The sequence below is a fragment of the Mobula hypostoma genome, chromosome 11 (genome assembly GCF_963921235.1).
Source record: "Mobula hypostoma chromosome 11, sMobHyp1.1, whole genome shotgun sequence".
Lineage (NCBI taxonomy): Eukaryota > Metazoa > Chordata > Chondrichthyes > Myliobatiformes > Myliobatidae > Mobula > Mobula hypostoma.
The window spans coordinates 724,581-733,587 of record NC_086107.1 but is presented as its reverse complement, the minus strand read 5'-3'; positions in this window follow the sequence as shown (position 1 = coordinate 733,587).

The window sequence follows — 9,007 nt, the reverse complement described above, 5'->3', positions numbered from 1 at the left end:
ATCCTCAGCATCGTCCGGCAGATGTTAAAGGACCTCAGTCTCCTCAGGAAATGGAGACGGCTCTGACCCTTCTTGTAGACAGCCTCAGTGTTCTTAGACCAGTCCAGTTTCTTGTCAATTCGTATCCCCAGGTATTTGTAATCCTCCACCATGTCCACACTGACCCCCTGGATGGGAACAGGGGTCACCGTACCTTAGCTCTCCTCAGGTCTACCACCAGCTCCTTAGTCTTTTTCACATTAAGCTGCAGATAATTCTGCTTACACCATGTGACAAAGTTTCGTACCGTAGCCCTGTACTCAGCCTCATCTCCCTTGCTGATGCATCCAACTATGGCAGAGTCATCAGAAAACTTCTGAAGATGACAAGACTCTGTGCAGTAGTTGAAGTCCAAGGTGTAAATGGTGAACAGAAAGGGAGACAAGACAGTCCCCTGTGGAGCCCCAGTGCTGCTGATTACTTCTTCCTCAACTCTACTTGCCCCCCCCCCCACCTATCTTCTTGTCATTCACAGACTTGGCCACAAAGCTTTTTCTTCCATCATCCAAATCATTGAGATATAACTTAAAAGGAAGTGGTACCAACACCGAGCCCTGTGGATGACGCCAGTCAGCAGCAGCCAATCAGAAAAGGCACCCTTTATTCCCGCTCTTTGCCTCCTGCCTACCAGCCAATATTCCACCCAAGCTGGTACCCTTCCTGTAATGCCACACATCTCTTATGTTGCTAAGCAACCTCATGTGCGACACCTTGTCAAAGGCCTTCTGAAAATCCAAGTACACAACGTCCACTGATTCTCCTTTGTCTGTCCTGATTGTTATTTCCTCAAAGAATTCCAACAGTTTTGTGAGGAAAGATTTTCCCTTCAGGTAACCATGCTGATTACAGACTATTTTACCACGTGCCTCCAATTTCTCCGAAGCCTCATCTTTAACAATCGACTCCAACATCTTCCCAACAATTCTTCTGCCTCCCTCCTTTCTTGAAGAGTACAGTGACATTCGCAATTTTCCAGTCCTCTGGAATCATGCCAGAATCTAGTGATTCTTGAAAGATCATTATTAATGCCTCCACAATCTCTTCTAGAAACCTGGGGTTCTGTCTATCTACTCCAGGTGACTCAACTACCTTAAGTCCTTATTCAGTTCCTCCACCATTTCCTTGTTGCCTATTACTACCTCAATTAAGGAATCATACCTAAAGTGTGCTTCCTCCTTTCTCCTGATTGGATATTCCACTTTGCTTATTTTTCACCCTACAATCCTTTCACTGCCTCAATGCAACAAAACTATCCAGAACACCACAGAAACATAGAAACATAGAAAATAGGTGCAGGAGTAGGCCATTCGACCCTTCGAGCCTGCACCGCCATTCAGTACGATCATGGCTGATCATCCAACTCAGAACCCTGTACCTGCCTTCTCTCTGTACCCCCGATCCCTTTAGCCACAAGGGCCATATCTAACTCCCTCTTAAATATAGCCAATGAACTGGCCTCAACTGTTTCCTGTGGCAGAGAATTCCACAGATTCACCACTCTCTGTGTGAAGAAGTTTTTCCTCATCTCAGTCCTAAAAGGCCTTTATCGTCAAACTGTGACCCTTCGTTCTGAACTTCCCCAACATCGGGAATGATCTTCCTGCATCTAGCCTGTCCAATCTCTTTAGAATTTTATACATTTCAATCAGATCCCCCCTCAATCTTCTAAATTCCAACGAGTATAAGCCTAGTCGATCCAGTTTTTCATCATATGAAAGTCCTGCCATCCCAGGAATCAATCTGGTGAACCTTCTTTGTACTCTTTGTATGGTTTGTATTTGTACTCTTGAACCTTCTTTGTATGGTAAGGATGTCTTTCCTCAGATTAGGGGACGAAAATTGCACTCAATACTCCAGGTGTGGTCTCACCAAGGCCTTGTACAACTGCAGTAGTACCTCCCTGCTCCTGTGCTCGAATTCTGTTGCTATGAATGCCAGCATACCATTCGCCTTTTTCACCGCCTGCTGTACCTGCATGCCCACTTTCAATGACTGGTGTACAGTGACACCCAGGTCTCGTTGCACCTCCCCTTTTCCTAATCGGCCACCATTCAGATAATAATCTGTTTTCCTGTTCTTGCTACCAAAGTGGATAACCTCACATTTATCCATATTAAATTGCATCTGCCATGAATTTGCCCAGTCACCTAACCTATCCAAGTCACCCTGCATCCTCTTAGCATCCTTCTTACAGCTAACACTGCCGCCCAGCTTTGTGTCATCCGCAAACCTGGAGATGCTGCATTTAATTCCCTCGTCTAAGTCATTAATATATATTGTAAACAACTGGGGTCCCAGCACTGAGCCTTGCGGTACCCCACTAGTCACCGCCTGCCATTCTGAAAGGCAGCAACTACGATCTCCCTAAACAAACTCTCCCTAAACAAACTGTATTTCTGATGTGAATTTCTCTGAGAATATCTGGTCACAGTTTAGACCATAAAAGTTTAAGATACAGGAGCAGAATTAGGCCATTTGGCCCATCGAGTTTGCTCTGCCATTTTACCATGGCTGATCCATTTTTCCTCTCAGCCTCCATCTCCTGCCTTCTCCCCATATCCCTTCATACCCTGACCAATCAAGAATCTATCAACCTTTGCCTTAAATATACATAACAACTTGGCCTCCGCAGCTGCCTGTGGCAAAGAATTCACCACTCTCTGGCTAAAGAAATTCCTCTTCATCTCCTTTCTAAAAACATGCCCTTCTATTCTGAGACGGTATCCTCTGGTCTTAGACATTCCCACCATAGGGAACATCTTCTCCACATCCACTCTATCAAGGACTTTCACCATTTGATAGGTTTCAATGAGGTCACCCTCCTTCCTCTGACTTCTGGTGCTGTCAAACGCTCTTCATATGACAAGCCATTTAATCCTGGAATCATTTTTTGTGAACCTCCTTTGAACCCCCTCTAGTTTCAGCACATCCTTTCTAAGATAAAGGGCCCAAACCTGTTCACAATGCTCCAAGTGAGGCCTCACCAGTGCTTTATAAAGTCTCACCATTATATTCTTGCTCTAATAGTCTAGTCCTCTTAAAATGAATGCTAACATTGCATTTGCCTTCCTTACCACAGATTCAACCTAAAAATTAACCTTTAAGAATCCTGCACAAGGACTCCAAAGTTCCTTTTCACCTTAGTCTTTTGTATTTTCTCTCCATTTAGAAAATAATCAACTCTTTCATTTCTTCAACCAAAGTGCATGACCATACACTTCCATTTGCCCATTCTCCTAATATGCCTAAGTCCTTCTGTAGCCCGTCTACTTCCCCTCCACCTATCTTCATATTGTCTGCAAACCTTGCAACAAGCAATTTAATTCCATCATCCAAATCATTGACATATAATGTAAAAAGAATCAGCCCTAGCACACACCCCTGTGGGACAGCACTAGTCACTGGCAGCCAGTCAGAAAAGGCTCCTTTTAGACCATAAGATAGGAGCAGAATTAGGCCATTCAGCCCATCGAGTCCACTCCACCATTCCATCATAGCTGATCCCATTCAACCTCATACACCTGCCCTCTCACCGTATCCCTTGATGCCCCAACCAATCAGGAATCTATCCACTTCTGCTTTAAATATACCCACTGACTTGGCATCTATTGCAGCCTGTAGCAGAGCATTCTGCAGATTCACTACTCTCTGGCTAAAAAAATTCCTCCTTACCTCTGTTGTTAAAAAGTCAGCCCTCAATTTTGAGGCTGTGCCCTCTAGTTCTAGACACCCCCATTACAGGAAACATCTTCTCCACATCCACCCTATCTAGTTCTTTCAATATCTGGTAGGTTTCAATGAGATCCCCACGTATTCTTCTAAATTCCAGTGAGTACAGGCCTAAAGCTACCAAACGCTCCTCATATGTTAACCCTTTCATTCCCAGACTCGTACTTGTAAACCTCCTCTGGATTCTCTCCAATGACAACACATCCCAAAACTGTTGACAATACTCCAAGTGCGGCCTGACTAGTGTCTTATAAAGCTTCAGCATTATTTATTTGTTTTTATATTCTATACCCCTTGAAATAAATGCCAACATTTTATTTGTCTTCTTTACCACAGACTCAAACTGTAAATTAACCTTCTGGGAGTATTGTACGAGGACTCCTAAGTCCCTTTGCGACATTATATGCCCTTTCTTTTGCTTTTATGCAGTCCCTAACTTCCCTTGTCAGCCACGGTTGCCTACCCCTGCCATTTGAGAACTTCTTCCTCTGTGGGACATAGCTATCCAGTGCTTTGTGAACTACTCCCAGAAACTTCCGCCACCTCTGTTCTACTGTCATCCCTACCAGTATCCCCCTCCAATACACTTGGGCAAGCTCCTCTCTCATGCCTCTGTAATTCCCTTTATTCCATTGCAATACTGATACATGTGACTTGTGCTTTTCCCTCTCAAATTTTATTTCCACTTTTTGCCTCCTGCTAATCGGCCACTGTTTTAACCATGCTAGAATCTTTCCTGTAATACCATGGGCTCATAGCTTGTTAAGCAGCCTCATGTGGCAACATTGTCAAAGGCCTTCCGAAAATCTACATACACAACACCAACCGACTCTCCTTTGTCTATCCTGCTTTTTGTTTCTTCAAAGAGTTCCAACAGAATTGTCAGGCAAGATTTTCCCTTGAGGAAACCATGCTGACTATGGCCTATTTTATCATGTGCCTCCAAGTACCCTGAGATCTCATCCTTAATAATGGAGTCCAACATCTTCCCAACCACTGAGGTCAGGCTAACTGGCCTATAGTTTCCTTTTTTCTGCCTCTTTTCTCCTTCAAGAGTGGAATGACATCAGCAATTTTCCAATCTTCCAGAATCATTCCAGAATTTAGTGATTCTTAAAAGATCACTACGAATGTCTCTACAATCACTTCAGCCATGTCTTTCAGAACCCTGGGATACACACCATTTGGTCCAGGTGACTTATCTAACTTCAGGCCTTTCAGTTTCCCAAGAACCTTCTATCTCGTTATGGTAACCTCATGACCCATGACACCTGGAACTTTCACCAAACTGCTAATGTCTTCCCCAGTGAAGACTGATGCAAAATACTTATTCAGTTTGTCTGCCATTTCATGGTTCCCATTACTACCTCTCCAGCATTGTTTCCCAATGGTCCAATTCCACTCTCACTTCTCTTTTACACTGTACGTATCTGAAGAAACTTTTAGTATCCTCTTCAATATTATTGGCTAGCTTACTTTCATGTTACATCTTTACCTTCTTCATGACTTCTTAGTTGCGTTCTGTTGGATTATAAGAGCTTCCCAATCCTCTAACTTCCCACTAATTTTTGCTCTATTATATGCCCTCTCTTTGGCTTTTACGTTGGCTTTGACTTCTCATGTTAGCCACAGTTTTGTTATCTTTCCTTTTGAATTCTTCTTCTTCTTTGGGATGTATACATCCAGTGCTTTCTAAACTACTGCCAGAAGTTCCAGCCATTACTGCTCTGCCGTCATCCCTGCCAGTGTTCTCCTCTGTAATACTGAAACACCTGACTTTAGCTTCACCTCAGGTTTCGGGTGGATTCAATCATATTATGATCACTTATCCCTAAGGTTTCTTCTAACTTAAGCTCTCTAATCAATTCTAGTTCATTGCACAACAGCCAATCCAGAATAGCTGTTCCCCTAGTGGGCTCAACTGCAAGCTGATCTAAAAAGCAGATTCTGGCAGTTTTGGCAGTCGGACTGTGCAATCAAGTCAATCAAGATTTGAATAGCTCAGCAGAAAGCAGTTCTTCTTCTTCTTCTTCTTCTTCTATTTCTGGCAGTTTAGACACAACTAGGCATATTACTGCCCTCTGCAGGACGTATAATTAATTATAGAACTTCAAGGAACTCAAATTCTCGAATACAACCTAGTCTCACGTATGAACTGAATAGTAAACTCTTCAATCAGATATTGGTTCTCTTGATGGCCAAACAAAGATTTAATAGAAGTCGTGATACATGTTGGTACCAATGACATAGGCTGGAAGAGGGATGAGGTCCTGAAGTGTGAGTTTTGGGAACTAGGCAGAAGGCTGAAGAGCAGGACCTCAAGGTTGACGTTCTCAGGATTGCTGCCAGTGCTACGTGACAGTGATGGTAAGAATTGGAGGAGATGGCAGTTGAATGCGTGGCTGAGGAGTTGGTGCAGGGGGCAGGGTTTTAGATTCTTGGACCATTGGAATCTCTCCTGGGGAAGGTGGGACCTATACAGATTGGATGGGTTGCACCTGAACTCAAGGGGGAGCAATATCCTTGCAGGTAGGTTTGCTAGCATGGTTTGGGAGGGTTTAAAATAATTTGCAAGGGGGATGGGACCCAGAGCGATAGAGCAGTGAAAGAAGTGCATAGAGTAATGCCAGATCTAACATACAGAGAGGCTTTGAGGAAAGAGAAGCAGAATAAACGGAATAAAGACAGTAAGGTAGAAGGGCTGAAATGTGTGTACCTCAGTGCAAGAAGCATCAGGAACAAAGGTGATGAACTCACAGCTTGGATACATACATGGAATTATGATGTAGTGGCCATTACAGAGACTTGGCTGGCACCAGGGCAGGAATGGATTCTCAACATTCCTGGATTTCAGTGCTTTAAAAGGGATAGAGAGGGGGAGAAAAGGGGAGGAGGGGTGGTATTACTAGTCAGGGATACTATTACAGCTACAGAAAGGGTGGGTAATGTAGCAGGATCCTCTTTTGAGTCAGTATGGGTGGAAGTCAGGAACAGGAAGGGAGTAGTTGCTCTATTGGGGTATTCTATAGGCCCCCTGATAGCAGCAGAGATACCGAGGAGCAGATCGTGAGGCAGATTTTGGAAAGGTGCAAAAATAACAGGGTTGTTATCATGGGTAACTTTAACTTCCCTAAATATTGATTGGCACTTGATTAGTTCCAAGGGTTTAGATGGAGCAGAGTTTGTTAAGTGTGTCCAGGACAGATTCCTGTCACAGTATGTTGACAGGCCGACTTGGGGGAATGCCGTACTAGATCTAGTACTAGGTAATGAACCGGGTCAGGTCACAGATCTCTCAGTGGGTGAACATCTGGAGGACAGTGACCACTGGCCTTTAGTATTATCAAGGAAAAGGATAGAATCAGAGGGGACAGGAAAATTTTTAATTGGGGAAGGGCAAATTATGAGGCTATAAGGCTAGAACTTGTAGATGTGAATTGGGATGATGTTTTTGCAGGGAAACGTACTATGGACATGTGGTCGATGTTTAGGGATCTCTTGCAGGACGTTAGGGATAAATTTGTCCTGGTGAGGAAGATAAAGAATGGTAGGGTGAAGGAACCATGGGTGACAAGTGAGGTGAAAAATCTAGTCAGGTGGAAGAAGGCTGCATACATGAGGTTTAGGAAGCAAGGATCAGATGGGTCTATTGAGGAATATAGGGTAGCAAGAAGAGAGCTTAAGAAGTGGCATGAGAAGGCCTTGTGAAGAATAAAAGGATGACAGGAGTGAAGGTAGGACCGATTTGAGATAAAGGTGGGAAGATGTGCCTGGAGGCGATGGAAGCGAGCGAGGTCCTCAATGAATACTTCTGTTCGGTATTTGCCAATGAGAGGGAACTTGATGACAGTGAGGACAATATGAGTGAGATTGATGTTTTGGAGCATGTTGATATTAAGGGAGAAGAGGTGTTGGAGTTGTTAAAATACATTAGGACAGAAAAGTCCCCGGGGCCTGACGGAATATTCCCCAGGCTGCTCCACAAGGCGAGGGAAGAGATTGCTGAGCCTCTGGCTAGGATCTTTATGTCCTCGTTGTCCATGGGAATGGTACCGGAGGATTGGAGGGAGGTGAATGTTGTCCCCTTGTTCAAAAAAGGTAGCAGGGATAGTCCGGGTAATTATAGACCAGTGAGCCTTACGTCTGTGGTGGGAAAACTGTGGGAAAAGATTTTTAGAGATAGGATCCATGGGCATTTAGAGAATCATGGTCTGATCAGGGACAGTCAGCATGGCTTTGTGAAGGGCAGATCATATCTAACAAGCCTGATAGAGTTCTTTGAGGAGATGACCAGGCACATAGATGAGGGTAGTGCAGTGGATGTGATCTATATGGATTTTAGTAAGGCATTTGACAAGGTTCCACACGGTAGGCTTATTCAGAAAGTCAGAAGACATGGGATCCAGGGAAATTTGGCCAGTGAGATTCAGAATTGGCTTGCCTGCAGAAGGCAGAGGGTCATGGTGGAGGGAGTACATTCAAATTGGAGGGTCGTGACTAGTGGTGTCCCACAAGGATCTGTTCTGGGACCTCTACTTTTCATGATTTTTATTAACGATCTGGATGTGGGGGTAGAAAGGTGGGTTGGCAAGTTTGCAGACGACACAAAGGTTGGTGGTGTTGTGGATAGTGTAGAAGATTGTCGAAGATTGCAGAGAGACATTGATAGGATGCAGAAGTGGGCTGAGAAGTGGCAGATGGAGTTCAACCCGGAGAAGTGTGAGGTGGTACACTTTGGAAGGACAAACTCCAAGGCAGAGTACAAAGTAAATGGCAGGATACTTGGTAGTGTGGAGGAGCAGAGGGATCTCGGGGTACATGTCCACAGATCCCTGAAAGTTGCCTCACAGGTAGATAGGGTAGTTAAGAAAGCTTATGGGGTGTTAGCTTTCATAAGTAGAGGGATAGAGTTTAAGAGTCGCGATGTAATGATGCAGCTCTATAAAACTCCGGTTAGGCCACACTTGGAGTATTGTGTCCAGTTCTGGTCGCCTCACTATAGGTAGGATGTGGAAGCATTGGAAAGGGTACAGAGGAGATTTACCAGGATGCTGCCTGGTTTAGAGAGTATGCATTATGATCAGAGATTAAGGGAGCTAGGGCTTTACTCTTTGGAGAGAAGGAGGATGAGAGGAGACATGATAGAGGTGTACAGGAGAGACACAGGAGCGTGTCAGTCACTAATACTGAAGAGTGTATTAGAGTTTAGCTCAGAGACCCAGACTGGGGAGGTAGAGGT